At 39.7% G+C, this 20,358-nt stretch overlaps 1 long non-coding RNA gene across 1 annotated transcript in view; it reads right to left on the bottom strand.

Moving 5' to 3' along the window:
• The window catches only part of LOC105477918 (uncharacterized), a 136,333-nt gene extending 120,368 nt beyond the window's left edge, over positions 1-15,965 (bottom strand). The window contains exons 1-3 of the long non-coding RNA XR_011625376.1: positions 15,775-15,965; positions 5,289-5,424; positions 3,278-3,386 (exon numbers count right to left, since the gene is read on the bottom strand). This is a non-coding gene — a long non-coding RNA (uncharacterized lncRNA). The remainder of the gene's footprint in view (positions 1-3,277; positions 3,387-5,288; positions 5,425-15,774) is intronic.
• Positions 15,966-20,358: the final 4,393 nt, after the last annotated feature.

The raw sequence follows: 20,358 nt of genomic DNA, 5'->3' as shown, positions 1-20,358 counted from the left end.
GCCCACAGTCAATGGACCCTAAATTCTCACTGCATGTTTGTCTAACCCATTGTCATTTATCTTCATTGCCATTAGTGAGTTCTTTGAGTATGCATGCTTTGCCTCCTGATCAAATAGCAACTATGATGAGAATGGTCATTTAATGAGCACTTACTATGTGCCAAGGGATATATCATGTATTTTATATACATTTTCTAGAAGGGTGGTTAAAAGCAAAAGCTTTGGTCTCTGTTTCAGTTATGTATTGATACAAAACAAACTACCCCAAAACTCAGTAGCCTGATGTCTCTCACAATTTTGAGTATTGGGTGGGTGTTTCTCCTGGTCTTATTGGGGATCACTCAGTTGGCCTCACACATCTGACATTTGACTGGGGCTGCAGGGTCTGAAATAGTCTCATTCACACATATAGAAATGGGTACTTGCTGTCGGGGAAGATTTTCTGATTCGAAGCCTATGTTCTTTCTACCATACTATGTAGAATTTTGCTATCAGAGGAGAGTTTTCTCATGGCTACATCCTATCAACCTTGCACAGTGGCTGCCATAAGCTGCCCAAGAGATATTTGTCAAGTGGAGGGTTGAGGGAAACTACAAACTGCTCTTGTGAGTAAAATATTACATAGTATTTTTAAACTGATACCAAAATATTCGAGCTGATTCTCCTAGAATAGTAGGGCTTGGTAAAGCTAGGCCTCTTACCTTAGAGGAGCAGTCCACTCTTTCAGAACCACAGCAGAAAGGGTTCCTAGGACCCAGAGGCTTCCACGGACAGCACTCTATGCCTCTCAGATTTGCCTACATATGAGAATCACCTGGGAGCATTTAAAAAACTCTTGCTTATTTCTTCTTAAATAAGAATCTCAGAGAACAGGGCCTAGACTCCTAGACCTGTCAACTTCCTTCAGGAGCCCCCAAGGCTGACCAGTAGTGTCAGTTGGATTAACAAAACTTTTGGAACAGCTAGGAGTCCACCCTACAGAAATAGAGATTCAAGTTTGCAGTTTAGGTATCCACCCAAAGCATGAAACAAGTTGTGGTCTTACTATGCAAACCACAGAGAGTTGATTCACTGAATTGACTCGGGAATCATATCGGCAAGTCAAACAGAAATTGGGTACCGCCATACACTAGGGGACACGGGCAGGTGCCAGAGATGAGCCATCAGCAGTGCTCTGACAGAAGCAGTCACCGACCTCAGAAACAGAAGAGAACCATCTGGCTGCTTGCTGCCCCTAAAATACAGGTGCTCCTCGGCTTATGATTAAGTCGTCTGGACGTAGCCCCATAGTGAGTCAAGGAGCGTACTGAATGTGATTGCTTTTGTACCACCATACAGTTGAAAAATCATTAAGTCTAACTGTCATAAGTCAGGGACCATCTGTACTTAAGTTTCAAACAAGAGGGACAATTGCCCAGCATCCTGAGCTCAGTGGATAGGAAAACACACTACTGACTTCCTTGGCCTTTCAAAGATATGAAACAATGCTCTGTAACAGTAAGTTGAAAGCTGACATGATGTTATTTCTTTGAAGACTTTGTGAATAGCTATGTTCTCTGCCTTTTTATTTCCCCTGCAACCTAATACATAGAAAGTTCTTACTACTATTTTGTCTGCTGCGTTGAGAAACTCTTGTTTTCCACCAAAGCATTTTGACTTCTGTAATCCTTAACTTACTCCACCTACAGCATAGTCATTTGTAACATTGTCTAGCTCCCAACCTACCCCTACTCTTCCCATTCCCAAATAAATCACCTTGAGGGCAGGGCCTTTGTCTTTTTCATCTCAGAATCCTCCAAACTAACTGGCAAGGTGACTGGTACAAAAAATTTAATATTTGTTGAATTGAAGGCTTCTCAAAGTGTCCTTAAAAGCAACTATGTTGGAATAAACATCAGAGTATAAGTAGAGATATGACAGCAGAAGGTGAATAAAGTTTAAATTTCTCAGATGTGCATACCAGGCTCTTGGGCATAATGAAGTTTTTGTTATCAATGTGAGACAAGCAGCTAAAATGAGAACTTATTTCTTTAAAATTTGGTTGTTTATTGCTTCTTATTGTTCATTTGGGTAAATTTTGTTTCTCCTCCTGGTCTGCAAGCTCCTTTAATATGACCTATGCATCAAATTGATACTATGATAATATTATATATCATATTGCTGGCCGAGGCGGGCGGATCACGAGGTCAGGAGATCAAGACCATCCTGGGTAACAGAGTGAAACCCCGTCTCCACTAAATATACAAAAAATTAGCTGGGCGAGGTGGCGGGCGCCTATAGTCCCAGCTACTCAGGAGGCTGAGGCAGAAGAATGGTGTGAACCCGGGAGGCCGAGCTTGCAGTGAGCCGATATCGTGCCACTGCACTCCAGCCTCGGCGACAGAGTGAGACTTCGTCTCAAAAAAAAAAAAAAAAAAAAATCATATTGCTAGAGTATGATATTACTCATGATACATGACATTATATTTGATGCATAGGACATATTAAACATGTTTGATTAAAGAAGGGGACATATGTGACCAAAAAAATCTAGGAAATACTGCCTTTTAATACATAAATTACAATAAGAGATCAGTTGATACTGTAGCACAGGGTTCTGGACCATAGTCTGCGAAGGTGGAAAAGAAGAAGACTGAAAAGATGTATACTTATGATTGTTCTGTTCTACAGTTTATTCAAAAAATTGATAGTAGTTTACAAAACCTACTTTATTCCACATTTATTCATTCCAAAAGTAAAGTCTTTAAGTATTATCAGGGTTTACTCATCAGTGTTGATGCTGTTGTTCACATAAGAGCATCATTACATCATTTACTCACTGATTGACAGAATAACGTAGTTGAATTATTTTCCCTGTTTGATTTAAGTGAGGAAACTGTGCATGCCACTTCTGTTTATTTTATGCACAAAGCCTAATAATATAGTTATTCTACAAAACGTGAAATAGAGATATTTTCAAGAATGCGTTTAAGATAAAAAAAGATCCCTATATGATAATCCATTCTAAAATAGAGGTCAACACCGCCTTCTTCCTCCACAGCTCGAGATAAAGGAAAGATTCACTTTTCTATGAACATGACTTTACAAATGCTGCTCCCTTTGCTTCAGTTGTTTCTCAACCGTTCTTTGCCACCTTTTCTGTGAAATATTATCTGACTCTCTACTCAAAAATAGCCCACTGTTTCCTCCATGGTCCCATATCACGTTTTACGTACTCTTACTATAGAACTTCATTAATGAATTTATCCATTCATTCAACAACCATAGTGTGGCTTACCATTTGTCAGGTGTCATGTGTGGCATCAGGAATATGGTGAGAATCATGATGTCATCTCATCTAATGATGGTGTGATTGTTTCTCTCTGTCTCTCCCATGCCATAAACACCTTAAGTATGAAGAGGCAATCTGTTTAATCAACTGAATGAGTCAAGGGCAGCAGAGAGAGCCCAAAGCCTCATCTAGGAGGCCTCCACCTTCTCTTATTGGAATCCTTTTTCTCCCTCTGCTCTAAAGTTAACATTTCCCCTCCTTCCTCTACTCCTCCCCTGTGATCATTCCTGATACAATTTCACTCATCATGCATAAAATCAAGCTCATTATTTTCTCTATTCAAACATTCATCATCTCCCCAGTTTCTCAAGACAAACCTGAAGGTCATCTTCGACTTCCATCTTTCCCTAATCTTCTCCTTACTAAACTACTATTGTGTTCACCCTCCTCTCTAGATTTCCACTGACCCTGCTTTTGTTTTCTTCTCATCTGCCTGGACTACGTCCATACATCTTAATCGATCATGCTGATTGTGGGCTATCCCTACACCCATTCATTTTCTACTTTATGCCAGAGTTTTCTCTCTAAAATACAAATCACATAATTTATTTCTTACTACCCCTCTCCTCATTAAAAGTTCTTGATGGCTTTCATCACCTTCATAATACAGTGTTAAGAGATCTAAGCCACTCTCTTAGAGCATATAAGACTCTTTATGAGCTGGCTTCCCTGTTTGCCAAACTCTCTAAACTCACATATTTCTTACTCCCTGTGCTCAAAAACGCATACTTAGGTAGCTATGGTTGCCTTTAGGATAATATGATTGTGAAATGTCCAAGTCCTCTCACATGTCATATGCCATGCTACTTAGGGAACTAAATAAAGGTTGAGTACTTTGTCAAGCTCTGTCCAAGGGAAAGTGATTCTCTTCTTTATGGACATGGATATTTCAATCACTACAACAGAATAAGAAAAACAATGAACATCATGAATTAAGATGAGGCATCTTTTGAAAACTTTCTTTCCTTTGAGGACACTCAGCTCTTGTGCAGACTGTTTCTGTGATTTCTAGGACAATCATGGAAATTTAAAACTAGAGGATATACTAACATAATCTAATCCAATCTCTTCATTTCACAGGTGAGAAAACTCAAGCCCTGAACACTAAGAGATTTTTTCCAAGCTTACACAACTAGTAAATATCCTTTTCCTTCCTCAGCCTCAACAAAAATAAAAGGAAATGGATTTTATAATATTAAACAATAGGTTTGTTTATGCATTTTTCTGAGTAAACTCATTCGTATGCCAAGGCCTCTGTTCTAATGTTGTTTTACCGCTAAAACCCACTTTTAATTTTGCATTTTCAATTAGACATAATGTGAAATGCCTCTTTATGAAATCTTGACTCACTTTTACCTGTCGCTGTGGGTGTATTAAAGTATATAAAGTTATAAAAAGATATGAAATATGAATATAATCTAGTTTAATTATTTCCATCCTCCAATGACTATGATTGCAGTTGGATGTCAGTGAAATCTCCAGTGGTTGAACTTCACGATGAGAAAAACAGTGAATACAGAAAAGATAACTGAGTAATAACTACCAAAAAGGAACATTTATTTCACCAAAAAGAACATGGACCTATGATGGAAAAACTGTAGCATCATATAGCATCAGTGAATCAAAGATGATATCAATATTTGGCAAAGTTAAACCAAACTAAGTTCAATCAATATATAGATTATTAAGCTATTTTTTTAGATGATAAAGCACTTAAGACATTTTTATTTGTTAACCTTAATTGTACTTCCTGTCTGCTCTTTTTCCATTAGCCAGGGTCTAAATCTCTTGACAAATGAATCACAACTGCACTTGAAGCAAACTGGCTGCTGAGACAAAGTTTTTTGAACACGGTGGTATTAGCAGCCCCCTCTGACTTTCCGGATGATTAATCTGCATCAATATTACAATCTGCATCTGAGTTCTAAACATCCATGTTTGCATTCATCATTCTTACCTTGCTGATGCATTTTGATCCTTGGTTCATTCATGACAGGGAGCTGAAAGCCAAGGTTTTCCAAATGTCTAAAGAAGCCCATACTGTGGGCAATACCTTCTGCATCTCTCAGATGTTAGGAGGGAGTTGGTTTGACCTGGAAAGGAAAGAAAGACTTTTGTCTATTTCTCCTCGCCAATTATCTTTGCCAAATATTTCTTAGGCATCAACCTCAATGTTAAAAGGTTCTTTTCTAGTTTTTACTTCCTGTGGTATTTCCACTTTCTGTGCTACATGCTTGCTCTTTCTTCTCTTTCATTTGCATCTTTTGGCCCTGATAACTCCTCTGTGCATGCACACATACTTATCACTATCCCCACCCCCATGCCCAAAGCACGGACCTGGAGAGATGGCTTTATGTGCCATCTCATATAAGCCTTATGTGCTAAAACAAATCTCTACTCATAGCACTGTTCCCATGCCCTGACCAAGGAAGAAACTTGTCATGTAGATGTGTCTATGTCCAAAATACAGAGTTGAGGAAGAGGGGAGTGCACAGCTATTAGCTGATCTCCAAACTTTGGAGAGGCATCTATAAGGACATATTACTGATTCAAGGAGGCAACTGGTTGGAGTAAATGATGGAGTTTATCCTTAGATATTAAAATGACTTGACACTCACGCATACTCACAATCAACCTACCACTTCCTCTATTATCACCAAGGCAAAATGACAGAGTATATTTTCATAGCTTCCTAACATGTCCCTCCTCTTAAATTGCTTATTGACTGACAACTTTTGACTTCATTTCCCCTTCAAGACATCCTCCTTCTTGTTTAATTTTGTCATTTCATGCGTATTTAAAAAGGTCAAAGAATTGGCAAGATGTAATATAATTTTCCTGGATTATGTACCTTTTATGGATGATCTTGGCAGGTAGAAACATCTGAACTGTCCCTCCATCTTTCATCAACTGCACAGCTCCTCTAGGTTTGAGCTGAATGAAAGACCAACAGGGTCTACATTCTATCCCTGTGGCCTCAAGCCATTAAGAGGTGTCAGGAAATGGAAGACTCAAGATAAAGAGGCCTAACTCCACCAAGGTCTCAATTACCCTGAGTGATCTCAGTATTCTAGATCGCTGGGCTGTTTTTCTAAATTCACTTTTTACTGTAAAGAATTTGATAAGTCAAAGCAATGGCGGTATGGGACAAGAACCTATGATTTCATCCATTTTCTAATAGAAACTCCTCAGGCTTACATTGACCACAGCATACAAGAATATCTAGCTTTATTAAATATATAATCCATATTTTAATAAAGAAGAAAGATAAATATGCATCTAATTTCTCTTGTCTGAAGTTGAGAAAAGAAAATTTGCCTCATAGGGCTATTGTGATGGTTAAATAAGATAATATATTTACAGTGCTAAGACATAGCATTCAGTGTGGCATGTGAAAGTACCCATTAAGTGTCATGTATTATTATTGGATCAGGGATCTTGACAGTATTTGTTGTGTCTACATACTACAGATAATGGATTTCATTGGTTTATGCCTAAAACTCAAAAGGGACACACGGATGACTTTTCATTAGATATCAAAATAGCTAGGTGGCTGACCTAATTTTTCATTTTTCAATGAGTTGATGTAGCATTATGTAGATGCAGCCTAAGTGGACAATTTATTCCAAAATAGCTGAATGATGAGTCCACACACTTGACCTGCTTTCAGCCTCTCTATTGAGACAGCAGAAAGTTTAGAGTTGAGTTCATCTGGGATTTAGGCACACATGAACATTAAAAACTGCAGCCTAGTCACACCATCACTCCTCAGCTTGTAAGTGAGTCTGTGGGATTATTAGCCCTGTTCCCAGTGGGATAGATACAAAAGTTGCTTGGAAATTAAAGGGCTGCAAATTTCCTTTCATTCTAATAAGGTTCAGATCCACTATATGGGACAACAGTGAAACTTATAGGTTGCTTTCTAAGGGGAATTTATTTTACAATACAAGCTCTGTGAAGCAAAAACTATTCACATTAATTAATAAAAAGGTTAACGACTGGCATAACAGAAACTCTCAATGAAATCAAAACACTTTGGACAACACATAGGTCTGCCTCTTATAGTTACTACCTATATGACCGTAACAAATAAAGCACTTCCCCTTTCCTCTTCCTTTCTTCCTTCCTTCCTCCTTTTTTTTTTTTTTTTTTTAATGGAGACGGAGTCTCGCTCTGTCGCCCAGGCTGGAGTGCAGTGGCCGGATCTCAGCTCACTGCAAGCTCCATCTCCCGGGTTCACGCCATTCTCCTGCCTCAGCCTCCCGAGTAGTTGGGACTATAGGAGCCCGCCACCTCGCCCGGCTAGTTTTTGTTTTTGGTTTTGTTTTTTTTGGGGTTTTTTTTGTATTTTTTAGTAGAGACGGGGTTTCACCGTGTTAGCCAGCATAGTCTCGATCTCCTGACCTCGTGATCCACCCGTCTCGGCCTCCCAAAGTGCTGTGATTACAGGCTTGAGCCACCGCGCCCGGCCCCTTCCTCCCTTCTTTCCTCTCTCTCTCTCTGTCTCTCTCTCTCTTGTGCACATGTGCACACACACTAGATCTGGGTAGCAAATAAGCTTCAACTTGCTTGCCAATTCTGATCAATTGGGAGTGTCTTCCTGGTGTGTTAAATTGGAAAGGATTGCGAGGTTGAATAAGGGCTCATCAGGAAAGAGTTCTGTGATTCATTCGTGATGTCTGACATGGAAGGGAAATTAGTTACTTTAAAGTGTATTTTCTAGACTTATCCTGGATTAGATAATCTCTGTATTAGGCCACTCTTGGATTGCTATAAAGAAATGCCTGAGATTGGGCAATTTATAAGAAAAGAAGTTAAATTAGCTCACAGTTGTGCAGGCTGTACAGGAAGCATAGTGCTGGCATCTGCTTCTGGGAAGGCCTCATGGAGCTTTTACTCATGGTGGAAGGCAAAGTGGGAGTAGGCACATCACATGGCGAAAGTAGAAGCAAGAAAGAGAGACGGTTTGTCTTGGGGGAGGTGCCATACACTTTTAAATGACCAGGTCTTACCAGAACTCACTGGTACCAAGCCATGAGAGATCTGCCCCCACGATCCAACCGCCTCCCACCGGTCCCCACCTCCAGCATTGGGGATTACAGTTCAACATGAGATTTGGGTCGGGACAAATATCCAAACTATATCTATCTCTAAATCTCTTCTGACTAAAAATTTTTTTTTTTTTTTGAGACGGAGTCTCACTCTGTCGCCCGGGCTGGAGTGCAGTAGCCGGATCTCAGCTCACTGCAAGCTCCGCCTCCCGGGTTCACGTCATTCTCCTGCCTCAGCCTCCCGAGTAGCTGGGACTACAGGCGCCCGCCACCTCTCCCGGCTAGTTTTTTGTATTTTTTAGTAGAGACGGGGTTTCACCGGGTTAGCCAGGATGGTCTCGATCTCCTGACCTTGTGATCCGCCCGTCTCAGCCTCCCAAAGTGCTGGGATAACAGGCTTGAGCCACCGCGCCCGGCCAATCAGTCATTCTTATAAAGAGCCACTAAAACAGCGAAGCGCCGGCTCACACCATTCTTAACCGAAGCACTTTAAATGTATTTTATATACAAGTGCCATCAGAGGAACCTCCAGGTAGTCTTCACAAAATTGCCCCTGGGGGTATCTAAAATAGAAGGATGGTCTGTTGAAATTTGGACTTTTTCCCTAAGCTAAAGTGGGAAAAGTTACTGAAAAGTTTTCTTGATGATTTTTATAAGGATAATTCACCTTTGAGCCACAAGATTTAGCTTCCCCTCCCATCTTCAGAAACGATGATGGGCAGGATTGAAGCCTCTCTTGGGAAATCTGACATCTGGCTTTATTGTCAAAGAGGGGGATGTCAGGGAACCTTCTGTGTTTCAGGGGTTGAGAAGAAAAACTTTTCCAACTCCTGAGGACAGATCCATGTAACAGAGAGATAGGTGTTTCGGCTTAGCAGGAGGGGCTGAGACTAGATTATCTCTGATGCATATGCCTGCAGTGTTGGATGCCTTGAGGGACATCTGTGACTCTGGGATATTCCAAAGTGATCCTGGGCGTCTTCAGCTAAGGTGAGCCATCCATCCTCCCTCCAAGATGCCCACCGTCCATGTGAGGACCATGGGGGCCAATGAAGGGACTTGGCCAGGAAGGATCATCATGACTGCAGTCTATGTGGGGCTTGTTAACAACCACACTGTGTAGTAGTCAGAATTCGAGGCAGAATTGCAGGCGCCAAAGCCCAGGTTTATCCTGATTGGACAGGGAATTCAGACCTATATCTCTATCAGGCTGTGTAAACTCCCAGGAGTGGACACAAAAGGAAAATGCAGGTTACAGAAGAAAAATAAGATATATGACCATTTTTGTCCTCAGAATTTTTGGAGTAATTTTGAGTTACACCAGAACCAAAACTTAGAGATTGGTCTGGGTATATATGACAGTACTGTTTCAATAACTACTGTAGAATTAGCCCCAAAATGACTCTACATTTCAGTTACAGCTGGATGATACCCTATCCCTAGGTTCCTGTTTCTGTCCCCGTAGGTGAAGGCTTCATTCAATCAGTTCTTCAAGTCAGGAACGCTGGTGTCAGCAATCAAGCTCCTCTCCCAGAGCTAATTACCTCATTTATTCCATCACCAAATCTCCTCCCTGCCATCTGTAAATTATGTCTTAGAACTCTCTGTAGCAATCACACTCTTATTCAGCATATGTTCAAGTATTGGGTTCAAAACTGTTGTAAGGAAATGCAAAGGAAGGTGTCTGGCCTTCCTTTGCATTTGGTTAGTTTTTATCAATGCTAACAATGGTTAGTTTTTATTAGTTGAGAAAAGTCTAAAAGAAGATACTAAGTCTGAAAAGTAAACCTGAAAGCCAGAAGGGACAGGACTTCATGTGAGACAGTGGGCTATGTAGAGGTTCTTAACTGAAAAGTGGAGGAACTGTACAGAAGATGACAACCATGCTCTGCACAGGGGAAAGATTCTGACTACCAGAAGGTAGTAAACCCAGTGAAAAGAGCTATGCTTTTGTCAGAGGCATTTGAACCAGAGCAACTCCATCTTGAGTAGGGGCTAGGTAAAATGAGGCTGAGACCTACTGGCTTGCATTCCCAGATGGTTAAGGCATTCTAAGTCACAGGATGAGATGGGAAGTCAGCACAAGATGCAGGTCATAAAGAGCTTGCTGATAAAACAGGTTACCATAAAGAAAATAGCTGACACCCACCAAAACCAAGATGGTGACAAGAGTGACCTCTGGTGGTCCTCACTGCTACACTCCCACTAGCACCATGGCCGTTTACAAATGCCATGGCAACGTCAGGAAGTTGCCCTTATATGGTCTAAAAAGGGGCGGTATGAATCATCCACCCCTTGTTTAGCATACTGTCAAGAAATAATCATAAAAATGGGCAACCAGCAGCCCTAAGGGTGCTGATGAAGGGACTTGGCCAGGAAGGCCAAGTGTATGGAATAGCTATTATTTTATTCCTTTACTTTCCTAATAAATTTGTTTTCGCTTTATGGACTTGCCCTGAATTATTTCTTGCACGAGATCCAAGAACCCTCTCTTGGGGTCTGGATCAGGACCCCTTTCCTGTAACACTTTCATTTAATTGTGGATTAGGAGTTCCTGGACCCATTTGTCAGGGTAGTAATTTTGTCTGAACAGTTTTAAGAGAAATTGCTTAGCAGCATTTCAATTTCAATTCAACATTTACTTAGTCTCCATGCTTCATGCACATCCTTGAAGATGTTAATGGAAAAAAAAAGAAGATGCCATGAAAGAAATTGGATAATTTAAAACAAAAATATTGATTTCAACCTGCATTATTAACAAGAATTTTACTATGATGACATCAACCTCTATCTTATCTTAGTGTCTACTCTATGAAAACCATCATCTCCTTCTTACCTAGAGCTTGCATTTAAAGCATTGTTACAGTAGGTAACAGGGCAGGAGAGGGCCCCCTCCCCTCACCAGGAATGTCAGGTGTCCATCAGGTGTTGGTCAGGTAGTTGTTACGCTGTCTCTCTAAAATAATAATTGGTCACAGATGGCACCAGGGTAAGGCAGTCTCCCAATATATAGAAACACCTGAAACTGGTGATCAGCAGCTTCCAGATAAGATCTCAGGAGCTGGATGAGTGTGCTCAAGCATGTCCACTAAGAGGCAAAATGACAGAGTTTCACTGGTAACACTCAACTGGTAAGGGAAAAAAGCCTCAAGTGAGCATGTGCCCAACTCCAGTAAACACACTGTGCATGCTCCCCTCCCAAGTGCTGGCAGGCCACTGTGCATGAGGACAACCCACCCCCAGGGAAGAATCAGGGACGCAACCCCAGAAGCATGCCAACATATAAGAGCCCAAGTCAAAAGTCAAACCGTGCACTCGAGTCTCTCAAGTTGCCCACTTGGCCCTCTTCCACGTGTACTTTTCTTCCTTCCATTCCTGCTCTAAAGCTTTTGCATAAACTTTCACTCCTGCCCTAAAACTTGCCTCGGTCTCTCACTCTGCCTTATGCCTCTCAGTTGAATTCTTTCTTCTGAGGAGGCAATAACTGACGTTGCTGCAGATCCCTACAGATTCGCTGCTGGAAACAATATCAATCTCTCTCTTTCTCTCCCTCTGGACCCCCATTCTTCCCTTCCCCTCCTCCACCCCTCAGATAAAATCCTTGAATTATCATCATCTTTACTAACAATGAGAAGTGTTTTCAGCAAATCCAGCCTCCCCTCCTTCCTCCTTTCCCTCTATTGTTGATGCCTCCACCTGCCCTTACTCTATCCCCTCCTTACATTTTTACTCCTTCTGTCAAAACTATAGGATGAGTCGGACCAACTCTTTCTTCAAAGTTTTACTTAATTCATAAGGCTTAATACGCTGATTTTCCTGAGGGTACTTGCCTTCTTACAGGTGATAAAATCTTAAGCAAAAGGAACAAAGTTGTAATGGTAATTTTTCAATCATTGCAAAATTGATGGGGAAGCCCTTGGGATCTCAGGCGAGTCTTCCCTAAGTCCCTAAAAATCAGCTCAATCTTCAGTTGCAGTATTCAGGGCACTCCCTAGTTTTCTAATAGGTGCCTGCTGGAATTTCTTGGCCCTGACTTAGATCCTAGCCATGGCTTTTTTCTGGATGGTGTTCTCTCATCAGAACCAGAGCTGCTGGTCCCCGAGACTCTGCGGTGGTAGCAGTATTTCCCCTGGAATACATACATACACACACACACACACACACACACACACACAGAGAGAGAGAGAGAGAGAGAGAGAGAGAGAGAGAGAGAGGGAGGGGCATACAATGCTTTAATGTCTCGAAGACTTGGGAAAGAAGGAGTTAAAAGTCCTAAGTGCCCATTACAGCTCAGCTAATGGGTCTTAACAGAAACCTGAGCAGGAGACCAACCACCTGCATTCAGACTGACCACTTTTCTGTGAAATCCTGGGTGGTCTGCCTAAGCAGGTTTCCCCCCTGCCCTGGGGGCCTGTGGCACAGAGAAGAATCCAGTTCTATACTGAACAGAAGAATGATTAATAGTGCTTCCTGCCCTCAGGGCAAGGGGGGGTGGGCAGCAGGGTGCTGGAAGAAAAGCAAACAGCTGGATATTAGACTGCAATGTGGATAAAAAACACTTATATTTTAGATTCCATATCATTTTGGTGATTGAGAAACGAAATCGAAGGCTTCTCTTGACTAGAAGGGCAACAAGTAAGTTGCTGTGCCATTTTTATTATATTTTTGTGGTTTTGTTCACTTATCAGACTTTTAAAAAACTCAGTATCATTGTCTTCTCTATTTTCTGAAAACATAGAGTAACTATTTCATAGCACACTTGTACTTTGAAGGGAAAAGAGAATTCCATGTGTGGGCCCTTGAACTGGATGCATATTTTATTTATATGCAGAATATATATACATGTACGCAGATATACAACATATAGATTAGGAAACACTCATGAATTCATACTCTCAGGTGAATCTGCACAGCCCTGTTTCTCACCGTGGGGGTTTGGAATGGTTTGAAGTGTAACAACAGTGTCAGCTCTGTGGGAGGGACTGAGGGGGTGGGGAGAAGTGGAGGCCTTGGTGAGTGAGACGCAAAGTCATTTAGTTCCTCCTCTGGTGCCCTCCCATGAGTCAAGGTTGCTTGTGACATTACAGTTGGAAGTTTAAATAACTGTAAAATAAAACAGATGAGAAACAAAGTTGACATTCCAGAAGAAAAATTATACTGGAAATCAAATGTAAGCATACAGAGAACTCTCAATATATACAGAGAGTACATGTGTATGTGTGAGTGTGCTGATCATCTCTGCATATTTGTACATACACATGCACACAGGAAACACGCAGAGGAGCCAGTTTATTCTTAAAAGAGTACGTACTTGGGAGACAATTCCTGGGTTCATACCTGGTTCTACTGCTGCTACCTGGCTAGTGAAATAATTAGGCAATCCATGTCAACTCTAAATCGCCAGTTATATACACATCAATAAAATGAAGGAGTTAGATTTCCTCGTGGTCCCTTACAACTTTAAGATACTAAACATTCGTGTACAGGAGGTCATAAGATACTAAACATTTGTGTACAGGAGGTCATTATTAAACAGCCTGGGCCGGGCGTGGTGACTCACGCCTGTAATCCCAGCACTTTGGGAGGCCGAGGTGGGCAGATCACAAGGTCAGGAGATCGAGACCATCCTGGTTAACGCGGTGAAACCCCATCTCTGCTAAAAATACAAAAAATTAGCTGGGTGTGGTGGCGGGCGCCTGTAGTCCCTGCTACTCGGGAGGCTGAGGCAGGAGAATGGCGTGAACCAGGGAGGTGGAGCTTTCAGTGAGCGGAGATCGCGCCACTGCACTCCAGTCTGGGCGACAGAGCGAGACTCTGTCTCAATAAATAAATAAATAAATATAAAAATAAAATGAACGGCCCGTAGAAACTTTCCCCCTTTCACCTGACTCCTAACCCCATCTCTGTATGCTCAGCTGCAGATGAACATGGTGCACACTGGGGCTCGTGGAGGCTGCACAGCTGTGTCTAGAAGAGATTGGAATGTGGTGAGTCAAAAGGAGCCACCCACACAGAGTGTAGAAGCCCTGTGACCACCATGACAAAGTACAGGCCTTGTCCCTTGGGAGAGTCCTCTTGGGGCACATGGTGGGTTGGGGAGAAGGACCTTTCTCCCTGCATGACTTAAAAGTGGTGGTGAAAAGCATAGCCCTTAAAGTCTTATGGGTTCATGTTTAGGTCCCAGCAATACCAGACACTAGCCATGTCTCCTTGGGCCAATTAGTGTATTATGCTAATCTCAGTTTTCCTACCTGAAAAATGAAGATCATAATGCCCATCTCAGCAATCTCTCTTAAGGCTTAAATAATATTTTTAAATGGTGCCCAGTACACAGTAAGTATTCAAAAAGATGGTGTGTGTATGTGTTTCACTTTGTACATCTATATATATATTTTACATATTACATGATTAACTCTCTGATAAGCTTGATTTATGGATATTTATGGAAAAAAACTATTGTTATTTGGCAGTGAGCAAATAGAAATTAACTGTTCATGAAGGACAGGGATTTCATTTTCTAAAAAAAAAAAAAAAGAGGAAAAGAGGATTTGGAAATCAGAAAAAAATATATAATGACAAGAAAGGAATAGGGAAGTGGACACTGTCTTTTAGATACATGGTCAACCACTGAGGGTTGCTCCACGGAACTTCCTTGTTTATGTCACGTCGACTGCTGACAACACGGAGGGGGCTTGGAGATGCTCCCTCCATCCATGATCACAATGATGAAGTCTCAGAGATGAAGCACTCCATTTATGCATTCATGCATTTGCTAAATACTTCCTTATGATTTCTTCAGAATGAAAGCTCCAGAAGAGCAGGGGTCATGCCTGTCTAATCCAGTGCTAGGTCCCAAAAGCCTAGAACAATGACCGGCATGTGGTAGGTACTCAAAACTACTATACTATAGACTTCTTATGTACTTGTTCTGTTAATTATCTCCTGTTTGTCTCTTCCTGCTAAGATGTAAGCACCACAGGCAGTGAACGTTGTTTTGTTTACTGCTGTGCCCCCATGTGCCTAAAACAGTGCCTAGCACATTATGGGTACTCCATAAATATTTTCAGAATGGTGACTGAAAGAGGTAGGGAGAACAATTTAGAAATATTTAAAGTCTCCATAATCCAGGCTGCTCAAGGAGCTTCTTAACCTTTAGTTTCCAAGGGAGGTTTCAAGGAAAATGGCTTCCACTGCCCCTTAAACACAGAGCATTCAGCTAAATAACCAGACCTTTCAGGAGTTTCTGAGAAGATGAAGACAAGGGAAAAAACTCAGTTCTATATCCAAGGTTGCAGAGGCTGTTCCACATTCATCCAAACTCACGCTCTCCTACACTGGTTTGTCAAATTCTTTATTTAAATATCTCATTATCTAAGACAATTTTGTACTTACTGTCATGAAGGCTTATGAAACCTGCAAACCTGTCTTGCTGGAATAGGTACAATTTAAGCCAGTGATTGTTCAAGAGAGAAAGGAAAGGTGAAGAATGGCACCATTGTGAAGATTAGAGCAGGAAGGTAGACAGCCCTGGGAGCTAACCTCTGTTCTCCCGGGTGTTTGTTTAGGCTCCTCAGACAATGCATGTAACCTAAAGAAAGAGGGGGGAAAATTGTAAGTCTTCATGTATAATTTTTGTTGTTATATCTAAACTGATAGTTGAGGGCTAGGCGCTGAAACAATATTTTATAGAAGTATCATGTTGAAGTTTTTGCAGGTTTCAAAATATTTAAATATGTAAATTTCAATGGAGAGATGTTCAGATTTTTTGATAGTCTAATGATTTTAAGCATCTCATTTCTAGTCACACACTGACAAAAGATGTTCAGATTGCAGTGTGAGATGGTTTCTATGGTTACAGTTGTTTCCTAGCATTTTAGTGACATCTTTTGTGAGCATTGGCTGCTTCACTTATTTGTCACTAATGTATGTGTAGAACTATAGTTAATAGCCTTGGGCGGACAAAATTTTTTTTTCTGAATGGCTGTATTGTTTTTTAGCAGCATTTTTCAATAAGGTGACAATGCATTAGAATACTAATAGTATGTATGGTATTTTAAGATGTCAAGTTTTCAATAAAATGATAATGAAAATTTTGCATTTCATTTAATAGTTAAATATTCATGAATTTTCACAGCATGATGAACTGAGTGAAAAATAAAGAAACTGTATAATGTATAATACTAAACATCATAAATTAAGTTTCTTTTCATAGAAGCTATTCAAGAGTGTTTAATATATGGTTCTTCGTGGATTTAGACCAATCTGAGCTAAATTAAAGGCATCTAAAAAGGAAACTTGTTTAAACCAATTTAACATATTTTAACACAGCATGTTTATAATGTAACAGTATAAAAGAAAATGACACATTACAAACAATATATATATTATATAAAAATTATGATGACTAAGTAGGGGATGTAGTCACCAGGCAAGAGTATTTTGAAGAAAATAATTGTGAAATAGGAGAGGGAGGGATGCATGGGAGAGAGACAGGTGACATAACCATGAGTAACAGGATGAAAATAAGCAGTAAAAATTGAGAATCTAAGTTTTGACCAATGGTGATCTGTTCCAGGTATTGCACTAACATCTGGAGAATCTAGGGGTGAACGCCATCTCTTCCTTCTGGTCCTGGACTGATCCAGCCCTAAAGCAAATGTTTAGAGTAAGAATAAAATTCTTCTCCAATATTAGAGATTAAAATATTTTTCTTCCATATTCAAAGTGAGTCAATTCTTTATAATAAATCATATCTATATATTCTATTGGTTTTGAATCTCTGTAAAGAAGAGATATTATTATGTGTGGGTATTCTGTTTCATTAATCACATATCTGCTTATATGTATCCAAGATATGTGCTTATCTCTTTTTTGTTGTCGTTTGTTTTTTGTTTTGTTTTGAGACTGAGTCTCACTCTGTCACCCAGGCTGGAGTACAGTGGCGCAATCTTGGCTCACTGCAGCTTCTGCCTCCCACGTTCAAGTGATTCTCATGTCTCAGCCTCCTGAGCAGCTACAATTATAGGCACGTGCCACCATGCCCAGCTAATTTTCTTTTTTTTTTTTTTCCAGTAAAGACGGGGTTTCGCCATGTTGGCCAGGCTGGTCTCAAACTCCTGACCTCCAATGATCTACCCACCTTGACCTCCCAAAGTGCTGAGATCACAAGTGTGATCCACTGTACCTGGTGGATATGTGCTTGTTTCTCTTTAAGGTATGCAGAGAAGAACAAACACAGAGAATTATAGGTAAAGCAAATAGTTTTAGAAAAAATAAGGATCGTGCCAAAAAGAGGAAAAATTGTCTATCATGGGTAATCAAATATTTTAAGTAGAAAGAAGATTTAACAATGTTTCCTAATGATAAATTACTCAAGTGTCCTAAAAACAAAAATTCAATGTGTATTTTATTTCATATCTAGTGGTCGAAACCTCTACATTGCCAGACTCTAATAAAACTCTACTATAACACTTCTTTTAAAAGGACAATTTGTTTTCTGGCGGCAGCATCCACTCCAACAACTTGTTACAAGGATGCATCTGTGATATTTGGAGATTACTGTGTATGGAGTTGAGCTACCAGAGAGAAAGTGACTAATGAAATTCTAATTACTAATTGCTGTGATGTGGAAGACTGAGAAAGGAACTATTACTGGAATCTTTATCAGAGAGATATTGTCATTCACTGAATATCCCACAACCTCTCTGCCAACCTCCTGGCTGAAAACTGTTCGACTATACTCTGCTGACTGGCTAGGTATTCCACTGACCCATCCTGTTGACTGTTAAATGGGATTGGGAGAACCCTAAAACCAACACACAGAAGATAGACTTGGCTTCTATTGATGGGCAAATTAATAATAGAGCCAAAGTAAAGTAGAAAATCATAGCCTAATGGATGACATTGATCTATCCAAGAATGTGGACTTATGATGCAAAACTTTAAATTCCTCTAGGTTATAAGCATTATCACCTATTATTCTGCCCATATTGGTGATTAATTTGGTATTATCCCTCTTCCATAGGTATTATGGTCACTAATATCTTTAATGCCTAACATATATGTGTGACAATACAGATTCATAAATGTAGATGAGAATCAAAGATAATTATTTAAAAAATTTTTACACATTTGAATGTTATTGCAAACCCTACTGTTTAACCAATTTAGTATTATCTTTGATTTTTGCTAAGCAGGCAATCATTTTATGTACTAAGGAATTGAATTAACCAATGAAAACAGCATAATCAACAAAAGTAAAACATGAAAATTTCACATATTTCCTTAATTTTAATAGACTGCCCAAACCCAGTCAATTTTAACATACTAATTTTTATTTATTAAATATCAACTAGGTAAATTTTGTCATCCAGTGTCCTGGCTCTAACACTTACAAGCTGTACAACCTAGTGGAGGCAACCTCACATTTCATACTTCAGTTTCTTCATTTATAAATGGAGTAATTGGAATACCTATCTTATAAAATGTTGTGTAGGCTAAGTTATATATATATATAACACAGCACTAAGCTTGTCAAATAATAAGTACACAATAAATACTAGCTATCTTTATCATCATTGATTTAATGGCAATTTATTTAAAGGCAGCTAAATATAGGACCAGTAGAGAGGTGATGGGTAAGACATGGTAAAGACTTTCTTAGTCCAAATGTCATTAAAGTAAATATAGGTGCTCTAATGGTGAATATAGGTACTCACTATATTCTAATAGTGAATATAGATATTCTAATGAGGTATCTTAAATTGGATAAGATGCATTCTGGACTAGAAGTTAGAAGAGCAAACTAGCTAACTTTCTAGTTATCAACTCCCCTGTTCATGAAAGTAGATTGGCATTACTGATCTCTTTCTGGTCTAAATTGTGACTATTGTATGCTTTTATAAAATCAGATGCTTAAAAAAAGAATTGATAACACAAAAGGAAAAATATTGTATGATTTCACTTATGTGAAGTACCTAGTCAAATTCATAGACAGAAAGTAGAATAGGGTTATCAAAGGTGGAGGGAGCAGGTAATGGGGAGTTACTGTTTAGTGGGAATGGAGTTTCAGTTTGGGAAGATGAAACTGTTCTGGAGATTTATAGTGATTATGGTTGGACAACAATGTCAATGTACTTGATGTCACAAAATCGTACACTTAAAAATAGTTAAAAATGGTAAATTTTGTGCTATGTATATTTTCCCCAATTAAAAATATGTATAAATGGCCAATAAGCATATGGGAAAAAATGAAAAAAATTATAGAGTTAATCCAATATTAGGGTAAAAAATACCCTTGTGCATAATTTTGGACACCAAGTCAAATAATATATTATAATTTTTAGTCTTAATTTGCATGATGCCCAAAATTTTAAGACTTTTATTTTCAGTATTGTTTTATCAAAAAGTCCCACAATAATTTTAGATAAATTCTTGTTTTCAGACTTGGGAACCAAACAGTTACATCACATCACTAAATATTGGCTATCTTTATAGCTAAGCGTTCACTTCAGTGCCTCAGGAAGTCCAATGAAACCACTGTGATCAGCACTCCTAGCACTCCTATCTTCTTTTTTAGAATACATCCATGTCTTGTATCAGAATAAGTGAAGAGAACCTTATCAAGACAAATTATGACTAATGCATTCTCCTTTATGCATTTCTGGGCTAATGACCAGCCCCATTAAATATCACCCCAAAGGGACTGGCAGTGCTACTGAGTGGGAAAAAGAAGACGTTTTCCTCCTGCATAAGCACAGCCAGTACAAACATCACCAAGACAAGGGCTGCTTTGCCATTTTCTTCCACATTCTGAGGTGTTCCTTTCTCGTCTCAGGAGGTAGGGACTAATAACCTGTCCACAGAGACTCCAAACAAGCAAATGCTCTTCGTTATTAGCTAGAATTAGGCTAACAGCAAATTTGATCTTTGGTTTTGAGACCTTACCTCTTTACCCAAAAGTTAACTCTGATTTCA

The sequence above is a fragment of the Macaca nemestrina genome, chromosome 7, assembly GCF_043159975.1.
Source record: "Macaca nemestrina isolate mMacNem1 chromosome 7, mMacNem.hap1, whole genome shotgun sequence".
Classification (NCBI taxonomy): Eukaryota; Metazoa; Chordata; class Mammalia; order Primates; family Cercopithecidae; genus Macaca; species Macaca nemestrina.
Note: the sequence above shows the minus strand (reverse complement) of the source record. Positions and strands in the feature narration are given on the sequence as shown.